Below are 24,125 nucleotides of genomic sequence, written 5' to 3'. Positions count from 1 at the left end.
ACTTCTTATATTGTTTAATAAACTTAGTAGAAGTAAATTTTAACTGTATTAAGTTACTCGGTCCCTAAAGGTGAGCCATAATTATCCCTGTAGTTTTACTAAACTACCTTGGTTATTCCAAATCTAAATACTATCTCTGTAGCAAATCAATTCCTGAATTCCCTGGTCAAAACTAAAAAACTGAAATGACGACCAATAGCCATTAAAAAATAAAGAACTATTTCAATTTTACTTCAAAAAAAATAAGTTATAGGGCTGGGGATATTGCTCAGTTGGTACAGTGCTTGTATGGCATGAACAAGGCCATAGATTCAATCTCTAGCACCACCACCAAAAAAAAAAAAAAAGGTTACTACATCTATTATTTGCTGGAGGATCCAGAAAGTTACTTCAACCTTAAGTGATCCCACAAGTTGCACCTAAAATATTATAGGAGTAAAAAATAATGATAATGTAAACATCTACTAGATAATTCCATCAAAATTTTCTAGTATTCTGCTTCAGAAGAACTAATCTACTTTAATGGATTACAGGCACACAATATTCAAGATTTCAGATATTTAAAAATACCTGAGTATGTTGCTCAGTGGTAGATTATTTGCTTAACATGTACAACGAGACCCTGGGTTTCATCTCCAATGCTGCAAAAAGAGGGGTGGGCAACCAGCTTGTGATCAGCTTATTTATACTTTCTTAATAGCAATACACTAAAGGACCCAGCGGAAACATAAAATAAAATGGAATTAACCCTTAAATAACCATTTGGCTGGAGAAGAAGGTTAGTGAAATAACCTTAGGGTCTCTGGGAGGTTCTAAGTATTATTATCAATTCTACTTCTATATGTTCAACAAGCATATTATATATATATATATATATATATATATATATATATATATATATGATATGATCCCGTATTTCTACTACAATACAACCCAACAAGATGACGCAAAACAAAACCGAGACAGAATGAAATAAAAATGGAACCATACAAAATCATTATATCAGCCTTTCTATCCTCCTGAAATGTCCATCTGTCCAAAGAACATATGGCCAAGAACATGCTACAATTGTGAACAAATAGGACATTTTAAAAGGAATTGTCCCATAGGAGGAGGGTTTAACAAAACTACGTATCAGAGGGAGACATTGGGCTAATGAATGCCGTTCTCAAACCACCATAGAGGGCACTCCATTATCAAAAAAACGAAAAAGGACCAAGTGTTTATCCACGATATCGTGGAGAAAGGCATCGGGCTCCATTGCCAAAAAATGGACAGGGGGGCCCAATGCTCCGGGGCCCAAAACCACAAATATACGGAGCACTGGAGGAACCCAGCAACCCCATCAGGGTAGTGCCCAGGACACAATGTCCATCAGATCCCTCATCAGACAACCCAGAGGGAGCGCAGGGTTGGACATTTGTCCCTCCGCCAGATCAGTACTAACTCCAGAGATGGGAGTTCAAATCATTCCCACAGGGGTGAAAGGACCTCTTCCCAAAGGAACAGTAGGCTTATTATTGGGACGCAGCTCTTCTACTCTAAAAGGACTCATCATGATAAGTCCTGGGGTAATTGATCCCGATTATGAAGGTGAAATAAAAATTATGCCAGTTCTCCAAAGGGTATATCAGTAATTTTACCAGGAGATAGAATAGCACAGTTACTAATAATACCAAGCCTACATGATAAATTTTCCAGTCGTGCTGTAGAAAGAGGTTCCAAGGGATTAGGCTCCACAGGTTTAGATTGGGCTATGCTTTCTTTAAATTTAGATTCTTGCCCCATGCTAAAACTAAATATACAAGGACATGAATTTAATGGGCTACTGGATACAGGTGCAGATCTTAGCATCATCTCTCGTCAAGAATGGCCAAAACATTGGCCATTACAACAAGCCACTCAAACGCTTCAAGGCCTAGGAGTGACGAATAATCCCCATAGAAGTGCAATGGTATTAGATTGGAAGGATCCTGAAGGATATGAAGGAACTATACAGCCATATGTATTGGATCATCTTCCCATAAATTGATGGGGACGAGATGTCCTAGATCAATTAGGTTTAACATTAACAAATAACATCAATCAAAATGCACCACTATTATGGCTAGACAAGGTTTTAGGGAAGGAAAAAGATTAGAAAAACAAGAACAAGGTATAGCAGCACCAATACAAATAGATCAAGGAACAGACAGACATGGGTTGGATTTTCACAAAGGGCCACTGAGACAATAAAAATTACATGGAAATCAGAAAGACCAGTATGGGTTCCTCAGTGGCCCCTGACTAAAGAAAAGATACAAGCAGCCCATGATCTGGTCAAACAACAATTAGCGGAAGGACATATACAACCTTCTGTATCTCCCCATAATACTCCCATTTTTGTCATCAAAAAGAAATCGGGTAAATGGAGATTATTGCAAGATTTAAGAGCCATTAATAATGAGATGGTTATTATGGGACCTGCTCAATCGGGGATTCCTCAATTGTCTGCTTTGCCAAAAACTTGGTATGTTTTAGTTATAGATATTAAAAATTGTTTTTTTTCAATTCCAATTCATCCTGAGCATAGTCCACGTTTTGCATTTACTATCCCTGCACTGAATCATGAAGGTCCTGATCAGAGATATGAATGGAAAGTACTCCCTCAAGGGATGGCTAACAGCCCAACTATGTGTCAAATTTATGTTAACAAAGTAATCCAGCCACTTAGAAATCAAAATCCTGAACTACAAATATTTCACTATATGGATGATGTATTATTAGCACACAAAGCTAAAAACACATTGCTAGAATGTTATGCCACACTTACAAACTTATTAAAAAATTATAATCTAGAGATAGCAATAGATAAAGTACAATTCAATTTTCCGATTAATTATTTAGGAGTTCTAGTATCCTCAACCATGGTCCGTCCACCAAAAATTCAAATATGAGTAGATCAACTCAAATCACTTAACGACTTTCAAAAGTTATTAGGAGACATAAATTGGATAAGGCCTTATCTAGGTATACCAACAGGAGAGTTGGGACCTTTATTTGATATCCTAAAAGGTCCATCAGATCCAAATTCACCCCGAATGTTAACGCCTGAAGCAAGAAAGGCATTAAAAATCATTGAAACATATATAGAAAATATGCAATTGGATAGAATTGATATAAGTTTGCCTTTATTATTTATTGTAGTACCAACAAAAATTATTCCTACAGGAGTATTTTGGCAAGAAGGTCCATTATTATGGATACATTTATCTTATTCTCCTAACACTATTCTTACTAGGTATCCTGAGGCTGTAGGACAATTAATACTCAAAGGAATAAAAGCAGCAAAGGGAGTGTTTGGAATTTCTCCCAATAAAATTATTACTCCATATACTATGAATCAAATTGATGAGTTAGCTAATGAGTTAAATACTTGGGCAATAATCATGTGCAAATCTAATGTTTCATTTGATAACCACTTACCATCTAATCCTTTATTGTCTTTTTGGTGTCATTGCATCCTGTAATTTTTCCAAAAATGACAAGAAAAACACCTATCATGAATGCTGCAAATATATTCACTGATGGGTCAAATAATGGTACAGCAGCAATAGTTACACCTGATCAAACTTTTACATCTTTAGTACCCAAACAATCAGCTCAAAAGGTAGAGCTTAATGCAGTATTACAAGCTTTTGTGATGTTTAAAGATTCTCTATTTAATTTATTTTCCGATAGTCAGTATATAGTTAATGCTATAGTATCCCTTGAAGATGCTGGTAGGATTTCCCATCTTCTACTGTTTTCTCTTTGTTTTCCACTATACAAAGTCTAATCTGGGACAGAAAAGATCCATTCTTTATAGGACATATCAGGGCACATACAGGATTGCCCGGAGCCCTTAGTTTGGGCAATGATTTAGCAGATAAAACTACACATGACATACATATTTTCTCTACACTAGAAGAAGCTATAAATTTTCATAAAAGGTTCTATGTCAATGCTAATACTTTACAAAAGCGTTTTAAAATAACTAAGGAACAAGCTAGACAAATAATAAAACAATGTCAAAATTGTGTGACCTTTTTACCACAAGTTAATCTTGGAGCCAATCCTAGAGGATTGATACCTAACCATATTTGGCAGATGGACGTCACACACTTGCCAGAATTTGGAAAATTAAAATATCTGCATGTTACAGTTGATACTTCTTCTGGATTTTTGATGGGCTCCCTTCATGCCGGAGAAAAAACTAAAGATGTTATAGCTCATTGCTTACAAAATTTTGCCACTGTGGGCGTTCCAAAACAGTTAAAAACAGATAATGCCCCTGGTTATACTTCTACCTCTTTTAAACAACTTTGCTCATCATTTGGTTTTACTCATATAACAGGAATCCCATACAATCCACAGGGACAAGGCATAGTTGAAAGAGCTCATCAAAGTATTAAAATGTACTTATTAAAGCAAAAAGACGGAATTGGGAAGGGGTATATATTCCCCAAAGATAAGCTTAAAATAACTCTTTTTACTCTAAACTTTTAAAATTTGGATTCATCAGGACTTAGTGCTGTGGAAAGGTATATGTGTCCAAAAAATGTGCATAAGCCCAAGGTACTTTGGAAGGATATTCTAACAGGACAATGGAAAGGTCCTGACCCAGTAATTGTCTGGAGTCAGGGGTCTGTTTGTGTGTTTCCACAGGAAGAACAGCAGCCGATTTGGATTCCAGAGAGATTTAACTAAAGTCCTGACCCAGTGATTGTCTGGAGTCGGGGGCCTGTTTGTGTGTTTCCACAGGGAGAACAGCAGCCGATTTGGATTCCAGAGAGATTAACTAAAGCGATTTCTACAGACCAAAAAGAAGATGATTTGGCTCAAATCCATAACAGCTGATATCCAAAACTCCAATTTGGCTATTCTTACATCTGCACCAGAACCAGGATGCTTTTTTCAATATCTAGTTTGTTATTGCCCTTTCCCATATCATGAAGTTCTATTTTGTTTTTTGAGCTCATACAGACCTAGGTTAATATTTTGCTGATCAGTTCTATTTTTTTTTTTTTTTTGACTACAGAGTTTTTAAACATTGCAATGGAGATTTCACCTGTAAAAAGTTATAAGGCCTTTACTATTATGTTATGTGTTGTATGTATTATATTATGTGTGCACACTTGTGTTTTGTGTTATATGTTTGAATGCATATATGTCCATATATCATATATGATGAGTGCTCATGAAAAAATTGATCCAAATATTTTTTTTTTATTCACGTGATTTAAATGGTTTAATTTAAATTGGGTAAACAACTGTTGAGGATTGTTTTAATATGTGAACAAAAAAGGAGGTTAACAGAACTGTTTGTTTACTTTCACCTTTCCTTTTCATTATATTTAATAATTCTCTTCAAGATAATGTAAATTGTTAAGAAAATTGTTTTCTTTTAGTACCTTCTGGAATGTTACATAATTTTTTCTTTAGCCATTATTACCAGAATTCCTATCTTCATCCCAGTGCCGGTGAAGACAAAGATAAAGGTAGTAGAATACAACAATTACTAATAGGGCATTATGTAAAATTGTGGATGTGTAACCGACGTGATTCTGCAATCTGCATTGGGGGTAAAATTGGGGGTTCATAACCCACTTCAATCTAATATATGAAATATGATATGTCAAGAGCTTTGTAATGTTGTGAACAACCAATAAAAAAGTAAAAAAAAAAAAAAAAGAAAGAAAAAAAACCATTCTACAGCTTCTGCAATAGCCATCACCGAACTGCTTGCAGAACTTGCCTAGACTATGTGTCCCTTGTATGCATTGTGAACTCACTTGTATGCATTGTGAACTATCTGTTGGTGCAGTGACTTGTGGTAGTGTTGGGGTATTTTTGCTGATGATGTCATCGGTGGTACAAATTTTCCAAAAGGAGCCATCAATTGGCTTGGTGTATCTTCCTCCCTTCTGCTTGTCATGATTGTTCAGCTAAAATTTGGGGGCCAACAGAGGTGAGGCAAAGAACCTCACCCCCCCGCTGGTACAAAGACCTCTCCACAGGTGTGGCTGTATACTGGACTGGTAGTCAGTCATGGGTAAGATCCAATTGCAATGGTACCAACCTAAGACAGGAGGCTGATGCCCTGAGGTCAGCTCATCTGATGACGGGTAAGGACCATATGTAGTATTGGACAACCTAAGGCAGGCACGGTCCCTAAGCCACATGCTTATTGTTTAAACAGAGAGGGGGAGATGTTGAGAGCCACAGCCAAAGGGGCCCCAGCAAACTTCCAGCTGCCAGCAAACTTCCAGCTGCCGGCTGATGATTGGCTCACAGCGGCCCCAGCAACATCTAGCTGATTGGCTCCTCTGCAGTGATGTTCATTGGGCTGTTTCTCCACCCTTCAGACTGCCAGCTGATGATTGGCTCACAGCGGCCCCAGCAACATCTAGCTGATTGGCTCCTCTGCGGTGATGCTCACTGGGCTGTTTCCCTGCACTTTCAGACCACTGAGCTGCTCATTGGGGGACTTCTTTGGCTCCGCCCACGCGACCCAGCCAATCGGCCTCAAGAGCAGGAGGATTGTGGGAGGTGGAGAGGCTGGTGTGGGGGAGAGAGGCTTGTGGGAAGCCAGTGGTGGCAATTGGGCTCTGAGGGTTTTTTCCTGAAGAGCTGTTTTGTTTGGCGTGTGTAGTTCTAAAAATAAAGTTAGTTTCTTTTGACAAGTGGCTCCTGAATTGTGCCCAGCTAGACTGCGGCATTATATATATATTTAGTTGTTGACTGACCTTTATTTAATTTATTTATATGTGATGCTGAGAATCGAACCCAGTGCCTCACACATGCCAGGCAAGTGCGCTACCACTGAGCCACATCCTCAGCCCCAAAAAGCATATTTTTAAAAATGAAATATACTTGATAGATTAAGTATTTCAACTGCTTCTCTTTATAATATTTTCATTCACTTGTTACTTAAGATAAAACTTTAAAAATGTCTTCCTTTGTATATTTCACTTTATCTTAAGTAGGAAAAACTGATAAATTCTGGGTTTCACTGAGTTTTTTTTTTTTTTAAAGAAAATATTACTCTTAGCTGTTATGCAATCATTCAACAAAAGGCTGATGGTACAGTCTGGGGTCAGACTACTGAACACTGCTGGAGGGAAAAAAAAAAATCATATTATGCTCAAAGGCACCTTTCTTTCCCTTAAATCTGATATCCACTTTCTACCACATTTTCACCAACTGACTGCCTCCTACAGTCATCAAAAGGGAATTCGCTTGAGCTTCCAATACCACAAACCCATTTCTGGATACAAGGAAAGAAGAGTGTACCATCCCTATTTAAGGCTAAACTTTCATCCATACTGTTTCTCCTCCCTTTTACCTCTTGCAGAATGTCACTTTCTCCTTTCTCCAAATTCTTACTTGGCTCTTATCCATTAGCACTTAAACATCAGTATATTTTTTTAACAAACTAAGGAAAAAAGAATAACAAACAACAAAATAAAATCAATCCTTGTTCACCTTGTTCTTTCCTACCAAGTTCAATCTTTCCTCCTCTTGACAGCCAATATTTGATTGCTTCATTTCACACCCACTCACTTTTCAATACACTAAACAGTGGTTCACACTAGGAAACCACTCTGCCAAGTTCTGAAACTTGTAAATTCCTAAATGAATACTTTTCACTCAGCATCCTGAACGTTCTTTACAAAAATGTTAACATTGTTGCACTGTCATCTTCTAAAACCTTCCCCTACCTCCTCTGCTTACAAAGACCAAGTCTATAGGTTTTCTTCATAACCTACTTGTCTTCCTTGAAAGTTCTTTATTCTCAGCCCATCCCCTGGATACTCAATCCCAAGCCTAGGCTTTTCTCTCACTACATACCTTCTTTTCAATTATTTCCATGCCTTCAATTATATATATCATGGAATATATGCAATCAAATTCTTATGGAACAAAACAATATGGTAGGTATTTATTTTTAAACGGCTAATTTATAATGTCTTCCCCCCATCCTTACCTTCTTCAAAATACAAATAGTTGAGAATTAGTAAAACAAAAAAGCATGACAATCCTTTTCAGTTAGTCTGCCATCAATAATGATTCAATAGAAAAATTACTGTGGGGCAGGTAAGAATGTACCACAAGAAAGTCAATAAGTATATGGCAAAAGTTAACTAACCACTTCTAGAGTCTAAATATTTATAAAATTCTGGGCTGGTGATATAACTTAGTGGTGAGGCACATGCTTTGTATGCACAAGGCCCAGGATAACATCCCAGGCACAACAAAGGGAAAAATATATATATGTGTGTGTGTGTGTATATATATATATACACACACACACACTCTCACACACACACACACACACACACACACAGACATATACTACTTTAATGCTCCTCTCCTTTCCCACCATTTAATCCTCACATGTCTTTTCTTCTTTTTAAACATCTCTTAAATATTTCTTCTCATTCTCTAGTTCAACACCCCAATTTTGGCCATCATAATCTCATGCTTGAATGTCTCCCTTTATCCACTCTTGCCCTTCTGTAAGAAGTGTGTTTTCAAAACCAAAATTTATCAACTCACTCTGCTATGTAAAACTCTCCAATTATTTCCTATGACCTTAAAAAAAAAAAAAAAAAAAAAAAAAACAAACCTGAAACTCCTTACAATGTCTTATAAGGTACTCCATATTGGACCTGAATAAACTCACTCTCATGCCTCATCTGTTACCACTTTTCCTCTCACACTCTGTATTCCAGGAATAGTGACAATGCATTTCTGAATACCATTCCCTCTTCTGACACATTCCTTTCTTTCCTTCTAGCCCCACCTGGTTTAGTACTACTCCTTGAGTCTCAGTTTTAATAATTTTCTTAGGAAGAGTACCCCTGTTCCCATTATATGATCCGTGTACTTCCTTTATAGTAGAAAATTCATCTTCACTTCCTTAATATCTGCATTCCCAACTATATCACATGGTTTCTGAGGATTCTTCTTCAATAATGCATGCCCAGTGTATAGCATAAAACCTGGCATCCAGTAAGTACCCAACTACTTGTTGAAAATATTAAAAAAATAATTCAGAAACAACTACTTTTAAAAATAATGGTAATGAGTTATTGAACACTTAATAATGCACAAAGAAAACAACTTGTATAATATTCCACAGCTACTAAGTAGTAGAGCTAAAAAAGATCCCACGAATTTTTGGTTTGGTTTTCTTTTGGTCTTATTCCAGGCTTCCTTTAATTCACCCAATTTCCTCCAAACCGGTTCTGTCTCCGTGACCTACATGCAGGGAATGGCTTCAAGACACTATCATCTGCATCCTCTCTCGCTAGGAATCTATTTTTGATCCATCTAAGGGAAGTGTCAAAAGCTGAAAGAACCACAAAGAGGCCACCGTCGGGAATTTCGGTCGTTCGGTTCAACGAATGTACCATAGGAAACCTCGAAGATTAAATCCCCGTAATGGGCAGGAGCAGCGATTTCTCAACCTTTCGGCCTCCTTCTAAGGAGAAGCGGGGCGGTCACACCAGGACCCTGGCTGTTCACCTACCCCTTTACTTCCGGAGAAGGCGACCACAACGTGGCGCCCAGTTGAGGGGGGACCGCTGGGGGAATAAAGAGAAAGGGCCCCACACCCTCACCCGCCACTGTCAAGGACTCCAGGGTCTGGTATCCCTTCCCCCGCCCCAGGAGGCCTCCTGGGCGGAGCTTAAGGTCTGGACCACACGGAGCCCTGGGCGGTGTCTGTGCCCCGGCCCCGCCGCCCCGCCGCCCCGCCGCGCAGCCCGTGGCCCCCCTACCTGGCTCGACGACCGCCAATGCTCTCTCGACCTGCGCAGGCCTACAAAGTAAAAGGAGGGAGGAAGCCTTGGGGGCAGAACCTAGGGCAAGGAACGGGGAAGTGCCACGCCTAAGGGAACAAGGGCCAGAGGTCTCACACACTAGTACAAGCCAGTCTCAGTAGAAACTTTCTCCGTTACCGGCCCGGGAGCGGCAGCCATATTTCCGCCGCCGAGTCCGCCACAGTACGGATCCCCGCTGGGGTCAAACCGCGCGTCGCGCTTCCTTTCCAAAGCCCGTCCCCCTCTCGGGTCCCTCCCCGCCCCAACCCGGGCGCGGTGGCGGACCTAAGATTGCCCAGCACTGCTTCACCAGTGCCAACTGTCCTAGCCAGGGCGTCGGCCTAGCTCCGGGGACCTGGAAACAGCGGAAGAGCGCAGGGAGTGAGACCACCACGTATCACACACTTCAAGCATCTAGGCCACCGCCCCAGGCTGGACCGAAACTGGAGCAGCTCGGGCGGGATCGCCGCGGGTGGACTGTAAATACTGCAGGAGGCATTGCTGTTCTTTAATATATATGGCATAATATGGCTTTGTGTCTACTGACACTGAAACCCAGGGTCAGACCCGCTTTCAAGTCCTTTTCTCCTGGCCCCAGCCTGCATTTCTAGTAAAGTCTACCATTAATCCACCACCTTGGCATCTTTCCTCTTCCTAGGCTCTTAGCTCTCCCTGACCTTAGAGTTCTTTAAACTCCAGGGTTGCTTCCCATTTGTACTCTGAACGTACTTAATAAACGTATGGAGGTATTATTTCTAGGCAACATTCCACAACAGCTGTGAAGCCAAATAGTCTAGGAGTTTAAATCCTAGTTGCGATTTCAATCCCTCTCCATCCATAAAATGGAAATAAATCCTTCTTTAAGAGGTTGAATATTCTCTGAAACTTTTTTCCTGGCATGAAGTAGAGTTAAAGAAAATAGTCAATAATATTTATTAAAACATGGCAAAGATGACTATTGAAGATCATATCATAAGTGTAGGTACCAATGCAATACCATTTTTCACCATCTTTTTCTATTTTTTTTAGAAATACATTACAGTAGAGCATATTTTGACATATATGACATTTCACTCATCCTGTATTCATATAGGTACATAGGAAAGTTATGTCAGATTTATTCCACTGTCTTTCCTATTATTTTCCTCCCCTCCATTCCCTTCATTACCCTTTGTCTAATCCAATGAATTTCTATTCTCCCCCCCTCTCACTCCCAAACGCACTAATTTTGTGTGTTAGTATCCACATATCAGAGAGAACATTCACTGTTTTGGGAGGATTGGCTTATTTCACTTAGCATGATAGTCTCCAGTTCGATCCATTTATAGGCAAATGCCATAATTTTATCCTTCTTTATATCTGAGTTATTATTCCATTGTGTATATATACTACATTTTCTTTATCCATTCATCTGGTGAAGGGCACCTAGGTTGGTTCCATAGCTTAGCTATTATGAATTGAGCTGCTATACACATCGATGTGGCCATGTTATTATAATCTGCTGATTTAAGTCCTTAGGGTATTCTGAGAAGTAGGATAACTGGGCCAAATGGTGATTCCATTCCAGGTTTTCTGAGGAATCTGCATGCTGCTTTCCAGAGTGGTTGCACTGATTTATAGTCCCACCAGCAATGTGAGTGAACCTTTTCCCCCACCTTGTCAACATTTCTCATTATTTGTCTTCTTGATAATTGCCATTCTGACTGGAGGTGGAATCACAGGCAACCCCATTTGGTGATGGGGTGGGCCACTCAACTCAAAATAGAGCACCAAAAAGCCAGCAGGTGGAAATTTAAAGCCAAGAAGCAGTGTTGGGTGGGGGCAGAAGCAAGAAAAGGGTCAGTGGATGGAAAATTATTAAGAGAAAACATTAAAGGTATGCAGAAGCCTGGCTAAAGGGACCTCACAGAGGTTTTGCTGAAAAAAGACCAGCTGTCAACCAAAGGATAATGGAGCATGAGTGTGATTAGATGGAGAGGAAGGGTTTTAGCTAAACTGAGTTCTCTCACTAAAACTATATTTTGAAAGGAATGCACAGTTTGCATAGGAAAAAGTTGGGAAGGCTGACTAAAGTTTGGTTTATCAGAAAGTATGAATTCCCATTCTCTTTCCAAAAATGGTTTCTTCCTACCTGCCTTCTATTCCCACTATCATTTTCTACTGCTTGTAGCTCTTAGGTCAAATTATCTCTGAGACTCAGTTTCCTCCTACATAAATGGATGCTGATAACACCATTTACAAAGTTGTTAGGTTATTGTATGGATTTAGTGAGATCATGTATGTTAATGAAAAAAACGTTATAAACCTTCATAAGGTTTATTCCATTAGAATAAAGATCAAAATTCTTAAATGGCCTGGGGGGGGGCGGGTGCAACTCAGTAGTAGAGTGCTTGCCTGATACGTGTGAGACCCTAGGTTTTTGATTCCTAGCACTATAAAAAAAATCCTTAAATAAAGACCTGTAATCTGACCCCTTTCACCTTTGACTTGAACTCCCACATACTCCCCAACTCCGCACCCCATCCTGCTTTCATTTCCTCAAATGTAGGAACATGTGCAGTTTGGGACACTGTTAAATCACTGGAGCACAGTGCCTGATGCATAGTTTCACTTGAGCATTTGTAAAATAAAAATGACAATAAATAATAGGGATTCAACAATCACTGGTTCTTGCCACTTACTTTGTGTTAGTTTTATCTATATATTTTTCCTCTCTTTCCTGAGTTTGAATGTCATCATTTCTGTTTAATAAATCTTGCAGGTTGCTATGGGTGGTACATCTATAGTGTTGAACCACTCTCATATTCAGATTCCACATAGGTAGATGGAATGTTTGAGTTAGATTCTGTATGGACTTTTGTCTAATTATAAATTCAATCACTATCCAATTCCCAAATCTGTTACTGTGGCTTTCTGGGGACCAGTGTGTCCTGTATCCACTACTTTATATATATATATATATATATATATATATATATATATATATATACACACCCCACTTTCAAAAATCTCCTTCCTTGTTTGGGAAATCCTCCATCTTAGGAGTCTAGCAGATGAAATGACAAATACTTGCATAAATCACGTGTACCAGCTGAAAGCTAATGATTCAAAAAAGCAGGTACAGAAAGTTACATATCCTGGGCATCTGCAGAAGTGTAGCAAGTAAGCACCTGGGACAGTAGTGAGCATGGTTGTGGTGGTAGCATCTGGCATTCAGTGTGAGCTGTACAGAGATACAAGATGCCTATACTTGGTAAGGAACCTACAGGAGCCTTCTCCCAATTGATTCTGTAGCGTATTATAGTCTGTGTAACTTTCTGTTTGGCCAGTTATGGTCTGTGGCCATGTAGACACAATCCTCAATCTCCAGCAATTCTTTGAGCTAGCCATATTCTCAACAAATTTTGTTTCTGTTTAAATCAACTACAGCTATTTTCTGTTGCTTAGCACTTAAAACCCCTCATTAAAACAGAGCTTTATCATCTTGCTCAAACATGATCCTCTGTATTGTGACCCTGAAGCCATTATTGATGCTTATTATTATGTCCATATACTTTAGAATATTTCAGTAAGATGTGTATATGTTTGAAAGTTAACTTTAATCTACACACTCCAGGGAAGGTGATTAGCAATTGAAAGATACTAATTAGGAGTCTTCACTGCAGAATTGGATGCACAAATGTTTTCAGTATCACTATGTAAATGTGAACTGGAGGTACATTAATTAACATAAAGGATTAGAAAGAATTTTTCATTGTGGAAATGAGAGGTGTTCAAGATTATATGCTTGGCTAGAATATTGTACAGGCATTTCTGCATTTTCATGAGTGTGGTAAAAAATCTGCTGAGTCTCGCAGACTGACACCTTCAAAATAGCTCCCTGCACCTAGATTGTTCTTTAATACTTGGCCACAGGGACCTGTTTGTGTACTATTTTTTTTTTTGTGTCTACTTGCTGATAAATATTGGAATAGTAACATTCAGTGTGAGACTTGCTTTTAGTATAGGACATCACTGCCTAGTAAGAAAGGAGAAGGCCCTCATCAATCCTTGGTTACTGAAGACTACAAGTATTTACCAAAAGAACCTGATAATTGTGAAAGACCAAGTGTTGTTCAGTTTTACCCACTCTCTTTCATTTATCATTTCTTTTCAACTTCCATTGCTCCTAACCTAGATGAGGTCCTGAGATCCAAATTGCTTTAGTAACCTCCTGCAAACTTGTCATCTTCAGCCTCATGCTAGTCTAGTCTATTGCACTGGCCTCTGGCTGATATCCTCAGAGCACTACTCTGTGTCACTTCTAGGATTAAAACCAGTGACCTCCACAGGCTACAGAATAAAGCCCAAATTCTTTAGCCCGGCACCTAAGGCCGCATAGGGCCTTTGTCCAGTGCTATTTACCCTGAAATCAAAAGTGTAAGGTCAGTTCCTGACATCTGGCATATCCACAGCCAAACACCTACATATGAAACAGCCACCTGATAATGATCCCATGATGGAGATTTCATGCTGTGGTTACTGACGGCAGTGTAATGAGCTGAAAAACAGGAACTTCCACTCTTCAACACCTGCTTGATGCAAGAAGGACCTATGGGCTCCAGGCTAAGAGTTTCAACCAGCAGAATTAGCTGAGACTAGGAACACCTGTAGGAATGTAACCATGAAAATAGCAAGTTAAGGCGGGGAAGGCCAGCATTTGTCACCAGAGGAGCAGCTGATTCTATCATACATCTGGGTCCTGTGGCAGCGAGCCACAGATGAGTCATTGTCAATTCTTCCTGTGTTCTCTTGTTTTCACTATCCTCATAGGGTCCTCCACTCTATGCCTAGGGCTAAACTAACTTTAGGTTCTGGTAGGCAACCTCCCTTGGAACACTATATAGCACTTTGTGTTTACAAAGTGCTTTCACCTATGTTATACAATCCTCATTCAGTAATACACACACAAACAATGAAAATAGTTTCATCACCATTATGTAAATGGAGTAACCAAGGTCCAGAGAAACTATAGTGTTCTAGGTCTTCATAACTATTTAGGAGAAGGGACTTAAACCTCAGTCTTTTAGCTTCAACTTCTCAGCCATCAAGTGCAGCTTTCCAAATACCAACCATTCAATGTGAGGAAGCAAAAGTATTTCCATCTCATGACTCGTGCTCATAGTATGTAGGGAAAGGGTTACAATGTTGACGCTTGGCTATATCTTGGAATCATCTGGAAGATTTTTAACTTACATCCATATCAAACTCAGCCCAGACCAAGTAAGCAGAGTCTCTCAAATGAGTCCTAGGAAGGGGTGTGTGTGCCTTTCTACCTCAGTGATTCTAATGTAAAGGAAAGGTTGGGAACTGCTGAGTTCTTAGAGTGCTATGGTTCCCCAAGTCTGGCCTCCAGACCAGCTGCATCCACAACACCTGGGAACTAGTTAGAAGAGCAAATCACTGGCCCCTACTCCCAGAGATACTGAAACTCTAAGTGTGGAACCCAGATTTAAGGATTAAGTTCAGATATGTGTGCCACCTATCTCTCATACTTTTAATTTACACATTTAATTTTTGATATTCTGCTTGTATATTTTATCTACCTGTTCTCCATGTACTCTAAATAATGTCTTCTCTTGAGTTCTGTTGGCTTATTCTCTCTGCCTGCTCCTGGACTTAGCCGTTCACTATTCCCTGTAGGGAAGCCATTAAGATACAGAGTTCTGGAGTTCAACTGCCTTAGTTTAATCCATCCGCACCACTTATTAGTTCTGTGCATTTCCCTATCTATAAGATGGAAGTAGTATTTACTGATAGATGTGGTTATGAGAATGAAATGAGTAAAGTGTTTAGAAGAAAGCCTGAAAGTTCTCAAGCATTAGCCATTTTCATTTTTATATAGCTCAGGGGAGCTCTTCAGCCTTCATTCAGTCTAATTTTCAGATTGGTATATTAACATCTAGAGCTCAGCAAAGAGGGAGAAATTTATGTCAAATACTTACTAATAGCATATCTTTCATTTTATCTTTGTTACATGAAAGATGGAAACAAAGACAAAACAATGACTTGACTTTTACATTTAAAGGAATTTAATACACCTTCTTCACCTTTTCTCCCCCTACATATCCAGTGACTATTTCTACATACATCCTAAGAGCTTAATGGGTTTCCTTCAGTTGTGCAACAACACTTATGCATTTATTTGTTCTAAGCATTCACTTACTTTCTTTTCATATTATAACCCAAATTATATCTTAGTGACCCCAAACTGTAAGGGAGCTACTTAAATACATGGATTTTAAGAATCTACACAAAATCCTACCAAATGATAAATTCTCACATTTCTCCCTCCAGACCTGAATTCTTTATGAAGTGCTCATACACAGGCGATTCCGATGAAATGCCAGGTTTGGGGACCACTGATCTAGCCAATACAGAAATGAAACTAACTGAAAACTCAAGACTAGTAAGCTTGCTGGGGAGTGTGGTGATGGGGTGGACTATTTCTCCATTACCATTCTAGTTCTGATACTGTGTCTCTTACCACTTCCTAAATAGATTTTCCTCTGATGTCCATATATGTCCTCTTTTTCTTTTTTTTAATGCTCCTTTACTAGATCTTAACAAAGATTAACTCTCACTTCTCTGTAACTGATTCTCAAGCCTATATGCCTGAAGCATCTCGAGATCAAGGTGACATTTTAAACTTAGATAAATGCTCTATCTCCCAAACTGAATCCTTCCCCTTTAACCTCCTTCTATACATACTTTCTACTTACAGTGATTGGCATCTTTTTACAGAATTCAAATTCTTTAGTTTGATAGCCAATACCCTCCAAAAATATTGTTTTAGCTATTTACTGTGGTTCTAGTTCCTAATATTTCTTTTCAGTGTCCTGAGCTCTATCAAATGAAAATGCTCCTGAATTGAGGGCCCTCATTTTCCACACCTGTGTTCTCATTTCATTCCTGTCTAGAATACTTTTCTTGTGTGTTTTACTTGTCCCATCACTAGTTTTTCTTTCAAACTTCATTTAAAATACTGCTTCCTCCAGATTTTCACTGAGTGTCCCAGATGAAAATATCTTCTTCCTTTCAATTTGCATAGATTTTATCTGTTACTTCACTGAAGTCACTTCAGTTTGTCTTTTTTGTTCTTTTTTTTATACTTTAAAAATGTGCAGACTACCTGTTGGGGCAGGCCCCAAATGGCTGCACTTAGGCTTCTTTGCTGAAACTTCCAGCAGGTTATGTTATATTTTTAGTATATAGCCAGGGCTGGGAACTGGCTATGTTATAGTTAGTCAAGGCCAGAAACACTCTGACTCAGCCCGTACACACTCAAGGTTGGAAACATTAACTCCTGAGCATGTGCACACCCACCTTATGTAACCTGTTGGCAGTGTGCCTGTGGAAAAGACTAGGGGTGAAATGGGTTAATGGGGACAAAATGTAGGCAAAATGAACACTAAATTGGAACTGGTAAGAGTTGAAGATGAAGCTGGAGGTTGTGGCCACCATGGAAGAAAGCATGTCTACTATCCTGTGTCTTACATATTTTTTCCTTCTGCAGAACCCCGAATCTGTTTCCTGGGTCAGACCCCCTGCACAACATTACACTAACTCACACAGTTCAAACAACTTAAACTATGCAAAGTGGAAGTCCTCATCAGCATTTTGTCAAAAGCTACTTTCCTAAAGAGTATTACAGTTAGATATAATTTATCCTTCCAAATCAGTATTTCTCAAAAAATTGGTCAGAGACTCCATTCCTACCTCAAATCACTTAGGGAGCTTGTTAGAAATGGAGGCGCCTGTGCATTGACCTAGACCTACTGAATTAGAATTTCCTGGAAGTTTTGCTCTGATCATTCTTAATCATACTAAAATTTGAGACTCAATGCTTTCATCCATACATTAAATAGAAGTTCTTACACAATGCTTACTTGTTTTTGTTTGGTTATTATGTTCTTTCACTAATAATGTTATTTGACTTGTTTTTAGTTTTATGAATTTATCATGGAGCTCTTTAGACAAACAGATCCACTGTGTGTATGTGTGTGTGTGTGTGTGTGTGTGTGTGTGTGTGTGTGTGTTTGTGTGTTCAATTTTTAAACTAATGGATATCTTATATGTAACTCTTTCTGATAATGGACATTTAGACTTCCAGTTTCTAGTTATAAATAACTGTGCTTCAATGAATATGTAAAATTTGTACTCATGATGCAAGAAGTTGATGACTTAAGTGCATATTCAAAATGTGATGCTACTAAATCATTCCCCAAAAAGGAGTTTTGAATTTACACAGAATTTCTTCTAATAGTTAAAGAGAATATTTGTACCCCATATATCTATCAGTAGTGTGTATTATCATTTTCAGTTATTTCAAGCTGATGGATGAAAAATACTATCTGTTGCTTTAATTTGTTCTTTTTCTCATGCCTGGTGAGATTGAGCTCCCTATTTTATTTTCTGCCATTTTTATTTCTTTTCATATGAACTGTCAGTTCCTGTCTGTTGTTCATATTTACCATTATGTGTTGAATTGTCTACCACTGATACTCTTGAACTGACCATTGTCTTTGATCTGAAATGTTATGTTTATCATATACTAAATTCCTAAATGTACATTGGAAAGTTTCTGGACTTTTTATTCTTTTCTATTTGTCTATTTGCACTTACGCCCTACCATATTATTATAGTCTTTAGTTGGCTTTTATATCAATATTTTCTTCATTCTTCAAAAGCTTCTTAGTTATATATGCCTACTTTTTTCTTTCAAATTTTTAATCAGTTCATAAAATCCATACAAAAATCTTATTTATACTTTGGTTAAAAATGCAATAAATTAGAGATTAATTTTGGGGAGATTTGACATTTTCCAAATTTTGCTATCTTACCAAATCACAGACTTAACTGATATTTAGTCGTCTCAGGCACTTGGTAATATCTATAGTTTGATGTTCCTTATAAGGTTTTTTAGATTTTCTTTACTTAAGTCTCAAAACTTTATTTTCCTTCCCCCCACCCCCCATACTGGAATTGAACCCAGGGCCTTGTGCATGCTAGCCAAGTACTCTACCATTTACGCCACTAGTCCCCCAATTTTTTATATTGCTTATTGTTAAGTATTTTTAGTTTTTTGTTTTTGTTTTTGCAAACATGAATGAGACTTCATTAGATTTTCTAATTGGTGTTTGCCATTTTTTTAGGAAAACGAAACTACTAAGCTTTTTTTTTTAATTAGTTCTAATAGATTTTTAGTCATTTATACTTTTTAGTCAATGATAACATCTACATGTAATAAGCTTTTTTCTTACTTTTCAATCATTATGCTTCTTTTTTTTTTAATCTCATTTTACTTAACAGGCTAAGTCTGTTGTTTCAGCATTGAAAAGTCTTGGTGATATTGGGCACCATGGTGTTTCTTTCAGCCTTTAATGAAAGGCTTCTAATATTTGTTCATTAAATATGAGGTTTGCTGAACATTTTTGGTAAATTTTTCTTTCCACGTTAAGGAGGATGTCTTCTATTAATCTGACTGACAGCATTTATACGAATGAATTTTGAATTTAATGTTTCTTTTTTCAGCATCCAGATGATTATATAGATTTTCTCTTTAATTGATGGATATGGTGACTTGCATTATTATTTAACTGAATGCATTCTTGGAAGAAAAATAATCCTCTTTGGTAGTAATGAATTGTCATATTATTTTGGCTAGATTTTTTCCCGTAGGATTTCATTGAGTAGCCTTATATTAATAATTAAAAGTGAAATTGAATTGTGAGTAGGCAGAATGATGGTCTACCAAAGATACCCTAATTCATAGAAGCTGAATCAGCTTTTACATAGCAGGTGATTTACCTTGGTGGGACTGCAAAATGGTGCAGCCAATTTGGAAAGCAGTATGGAGATTTCTTGGAAAGCTGGGAATGGAACCACCATTTGACCCAGCTATTCCCCTTCTCGGTCTATTCCCTAAAGACCTAACAAGAGCATGCTACAGGGACACTGCTACATCGATGTTCATAGCAGCACAATTCACGATAGCAAGATTGTGGAACCAACCTAGAAGCCCTTCAATAGATGAATGGATTAAAAAAAATGTGGCATTTATACACAATGGAGTATTACTCTGCATTAAGAAATGACAAAATCATAGAATTTGGAGGGAAATGGATGGCATTAGAGCAGATTATGCTAAGTGAAGCTAGCCAATCCTTAAAAAACAAATGTCAAATGTCTTCTTTGATATAAGGGGAGTAACCAAGGACAGGGTAGAGACGAAGAGCTGGAGAAGAAGATTAACATTAAACAGGGATGATAGGTGGGAGGGAAAGGGAGAGTTAAGGGAAATTGCATGGAATTGGAAGGTGAGCCTCAGGGTTATACACAATTACATATAAGAGGAAAGGAGGAGTAGGAGAAAAATTATATAAGTGGAAGAAACGATTTATAGTAGAGGGGATGGAGAGAGAGAAGGGGAGGGGAGGGGGGACAGTGGAGAATGGGATAGACAGCAGAATACATCAGTCACTAGAAAGGCAATTTGTAAATCAATGGAAATGAAACTGATGTGACACAGCAATCTGTATATGGGGTAAAAATGGGAGTTCATAACCCACTTGAATCAATCTGTGAAATATGGTATATTAAGAACTATGTAATGTTTTGAACAACCAACAATAAAATAATTAAAAAAAAAAAGAACTTGAGATAAGGAACCAAAGTAATCAGGAGTCCTTATACATGGAAACCTTTCAGTTGCAGAGAGAGTGAGCAGGAGCTGCAATGATAGAAGAAGGATTGGAGAAATGTAAGTGAGGAGTTGAGCAGATAGCTGGTTTTGAAAATGCAGGAAGAGGACCATGATCCAAGCAATGCGGGAGGCCTCTAGCTAGAAAAGGCAAGGAAATGGATCCTACATCCTTCAAAAACGAATGCTAACACCTTGATTTTATAGTGAAGCAAGAGCCATATTTGACTTAATAACATACAGAACTATAAGATAATAAATTTGTGTTATTTTAAGTCACTAAATTTGTTTACAGCAACAATAGAAAATTAGTATAGTCTGTAGTCTATAATTTTATCTGTGTGCTCTACCAGTTTGGAAAACAGATATAGCCAAATAAATAAATAAATAAATAAATAAACCTTCTTTTTCAATGTTTTAGAATAACCTTTACGAAAAAAAATTGTTCATAAATGTTTTATCAAACACCTGTAAAACTGGTTCTTGTGCCTTTATTAAAAAAAAAAAAAAAAAAGATATTCAATTCCTTTTTGGACTTTGTCTTTTCCTATCCCATCTTCCAGTCCTGGCACTGCTTCAGGGCTGGATATGAGCACAAGAGAGGTGGTGTTGCAGTTTCTTACCACTGCCTCTCCCTTGCAGCATCTGGGCCCAAACCACTGACTGGTTGAAGACAAATGTTCAGGTTCCTTACCTCTGCTGGGGCCACCAGTGCAAAGCAGGAAGTAGAGGTAGCACCAATAGTACCTAAGAAAAACACATCATCTGATGGGAACACCACTCCATACAGTAAGCACCCCACTCATTGCAGTCTACATAACACCTGCCTGAACTAGTGTCCCCATAGAAATGGTAGGTCTCTCTGACTCTTCCACAGTATGCACTGTGCCCATATGTGTACAAATTGAACTATATTCTAATTCTGAGAATGTATTAAGGAATAAACTCATTAATATTAAACAAACCTGGACTACCTCAAAAGATTCATAAACTATTAGCAGTGGTCTTGTGTCATCTCAATTGCATTTGGGAAGAAAAAATCATTTATGAATATTTATTGATTACTGGCTTTGTGCAAGGTATTTTTCTAGGCCGAAGATACAAAATGTAATAGAAGGCCTTTCCCAAATATCTAGACACAGAAAGATAAATTTCAGATATTTGTAGCTATGTGGAGACTTTATGATTTATTAAGAGACCACTTTAGAGTATGCAGACTGTATGTTCTTCCTAAAGAAGTGACATTTATGCTGAGAACTGAACAACAAAAGTGAAGAAGGTATGCAAATTAAATAAAGGAATAAGAAATGTTAGGCAGAGGGAATATCTAGTATAAAGGTAGGCATGGGTATGTATGTGCCTATTTGTCTGTGTCCCTGCCCCTAAGGATTTTAACATAGAGATTGAAGGAGAGAGGAATAGGAGATTTGGGGAGGCAGAGAGGGGGTCACATCATTTACATTAGCTTTTTTATGATGAGGGACACTGGTACTTAAGTCATGTTTAGATGACTTTTGAAGTGTGTGAGGAAAGCCAAGTAATCAGTTTTCATTGATATGTAAACCAGGTACTGCAATGAAAGAATGTTTTCAGTAATGTTAGTTTTTGTTCATTGCCATGTATTAATGCTGATATATATATATATATATATACACACACACACACACAAATACACACGCTATTTAACTGTGTATGTATATTATAAAATCATTGCTAGTTTCTGACTATCCATTCTCCAGTGTAAGAGTGAAGTAATTAAGCCTCAACTATGAGTTATAATTTATTGAATGGTGTAGACTTTGTTACAATTGTATCCCTATCTTAAGAAGCAATCCTACACACAGCTTTCAAAGTTTTTTTTTTTGTTGTTTGTTTGTTTGTTTTTAAAGTGGGGCAGGGGGAAGGCAGGGAGCCAGGAGGTCTAGTAGATCAGTGGAAGTTCATAGTTACTAAAAAACAACTCCAAGAGTATGTTCTGAATACAACATAAAACCTAAACTACTCCGTCTAAAGACCTGTGCTTGTTCTCTTTTGAGTTTCTTCACCTTATGAAGTAAAATCAATCCATGAAAGTATTACTCTCCACCTGTACTTATCTGTAATATTACCTTTTCACAAATGATGTTAAAATGTCACTACACTTCAGAAATTTTAGGGAGGAAAACATTTTTCATTATATTATAAAGAACTCATTTGAACTTTTCTGAAGTACTAAATTGATGTCAGCAGTTCAGTGTGTAGCCACCAGCCATAAGCAAGACTGAAGAGATGGCTTGTGACACCCTAATTCTCATTCTTCATCTCCTCATTCCTCTGGCACCATTCTTTAGGCCCTACTTGTATACTTCAGGTTACATAGGCTCCAGACTAGTACCCTTTCTCTCCATCAAAATGTAGCCTTTCCAATTCTCAGGTTCCTTCTGTTTCCTCAGCAACCTGCTCTTGATACTCTGTGCTTGTGGTTGTAAAGCTCTGTTTATAGGTAAGCCATTAGGTCCTCATTCTGCCACTAGTCTATTTCCTGAGCGTCTTTTTTCTCACAGATGGACCCCAGGACTTTAACTGCCAAACTTCCCCTCTTCTTTCCTCCAATCACCAACTTTATTTTCAGGAATTGTTTAATCCTTATCTGGGTTTGGGTTTCATATTCTCTCTTGGATTCCTAGTGAAACGCCTGAGGCAATTTGGAACAGATGAGTATTTTTTGCTAAGTTTATTATTCCTTCTCATTTTAGCCAGTTTTTGAAACTTCCATCCAAACAGACATATGTTTTAGGAGTGTGAGGAAGAAGTCAATTAATATTGGTCATACCACATTTGTGTTCTTTTTCCTTGAAAAAGAAAACAATGGGCATAGCTAGTGACATTAATTAAGCATAAACGATTCATAGGTCTAGAATTGACTGCAAATTTAATTTGACTTAAATGTGAATCCTGTAATAGCTTCATATAGAACATCTTTGTGCCTACAGATTATATTTTTGATAGCTGATTTCCCACATCAGCTCAAAATGCTACAGAAAAAAATACTGTCATTAGTACGTTCCATAGGATAATTTAATTGGTTGTGATTGACTTCAACAGATATGACATATATGCAATAAAAGTTCATTTTCCAGACTTTTCTCCATAGAGTTACAAACAGACCTTGAATAACTATCACACATTGATTTATCTTTTGAGCATTGTTCCCTGTCATTTTTATGGTTTGGGTATACCAATCCAACAATATCAACAAATTTGTTTTACAGCTTTTTAATGACAAACTTAAGAAATGATTCTACAATCAATGCCTATGACAATTTTTGTTTATTTTCATTTAACTTAATGTCATAGAAATAGGTTCTGTATTTTATACTACTGATGAGCTCAGTATTAGAAATTGTTAAAATGTATGATGCAAAATAGTTTCATCTACATTTTTGACTACTGAGTTAATATTTAGAAGTGTTTTATATTATCACAAAAAGTAGACTAGCTTTCTAATAACTTAGCAAAGGTGCTATTGACTAAATATAAAATTCAAAGTAAGTTGA

General features: G+C 37.8%; 1 protein-coding gene and 1 long non-coding RNA gene across 2 annotated transcripts in view; one reads left to right on the top strand and one right to left on the bottom strand.

The window, feature by feature from the left end:
• TMEM168 (transmembrane protein 168) overlaps window positions 1–10,038 on the bottom strand; it is a 35,309-nt gene extending 25,271 nt beyond the window's left edge. Inside the window, exon 1 of the mRNA XM_081287215.1 lies at window positions 9,807–10,038. The gene's annotated coding sequence lies outside the window, so the exon portion shown is untranslated. The remainder of the gene's footprint in view (window positions 1–9,806) is intronic.
• The window catches only part of LOC308643623, a 738,763-nt gene that overhangs the window by 664,072 nt on the left and 50,566 nt on the right, over window positions 1–24,125 (top strand). The window lies entirely within an intron of this gene.

This window comes from Spermophilus citellus (genome assembly GCF_964194105.1).
Source record: "Spermophilus citellus genome assembly, chromosome: 3".
Lineage (NCBI taxonomy): Eukaryota > Metazoa > Chordata > Mammalia > Rodentia > Sciuridae > Spermophilus > Spermophilus citellus.
Note: the sequence above shows the minus strand (reverse complement) of the source record. Positions and strands in the feature narration are given on the sequence as shown.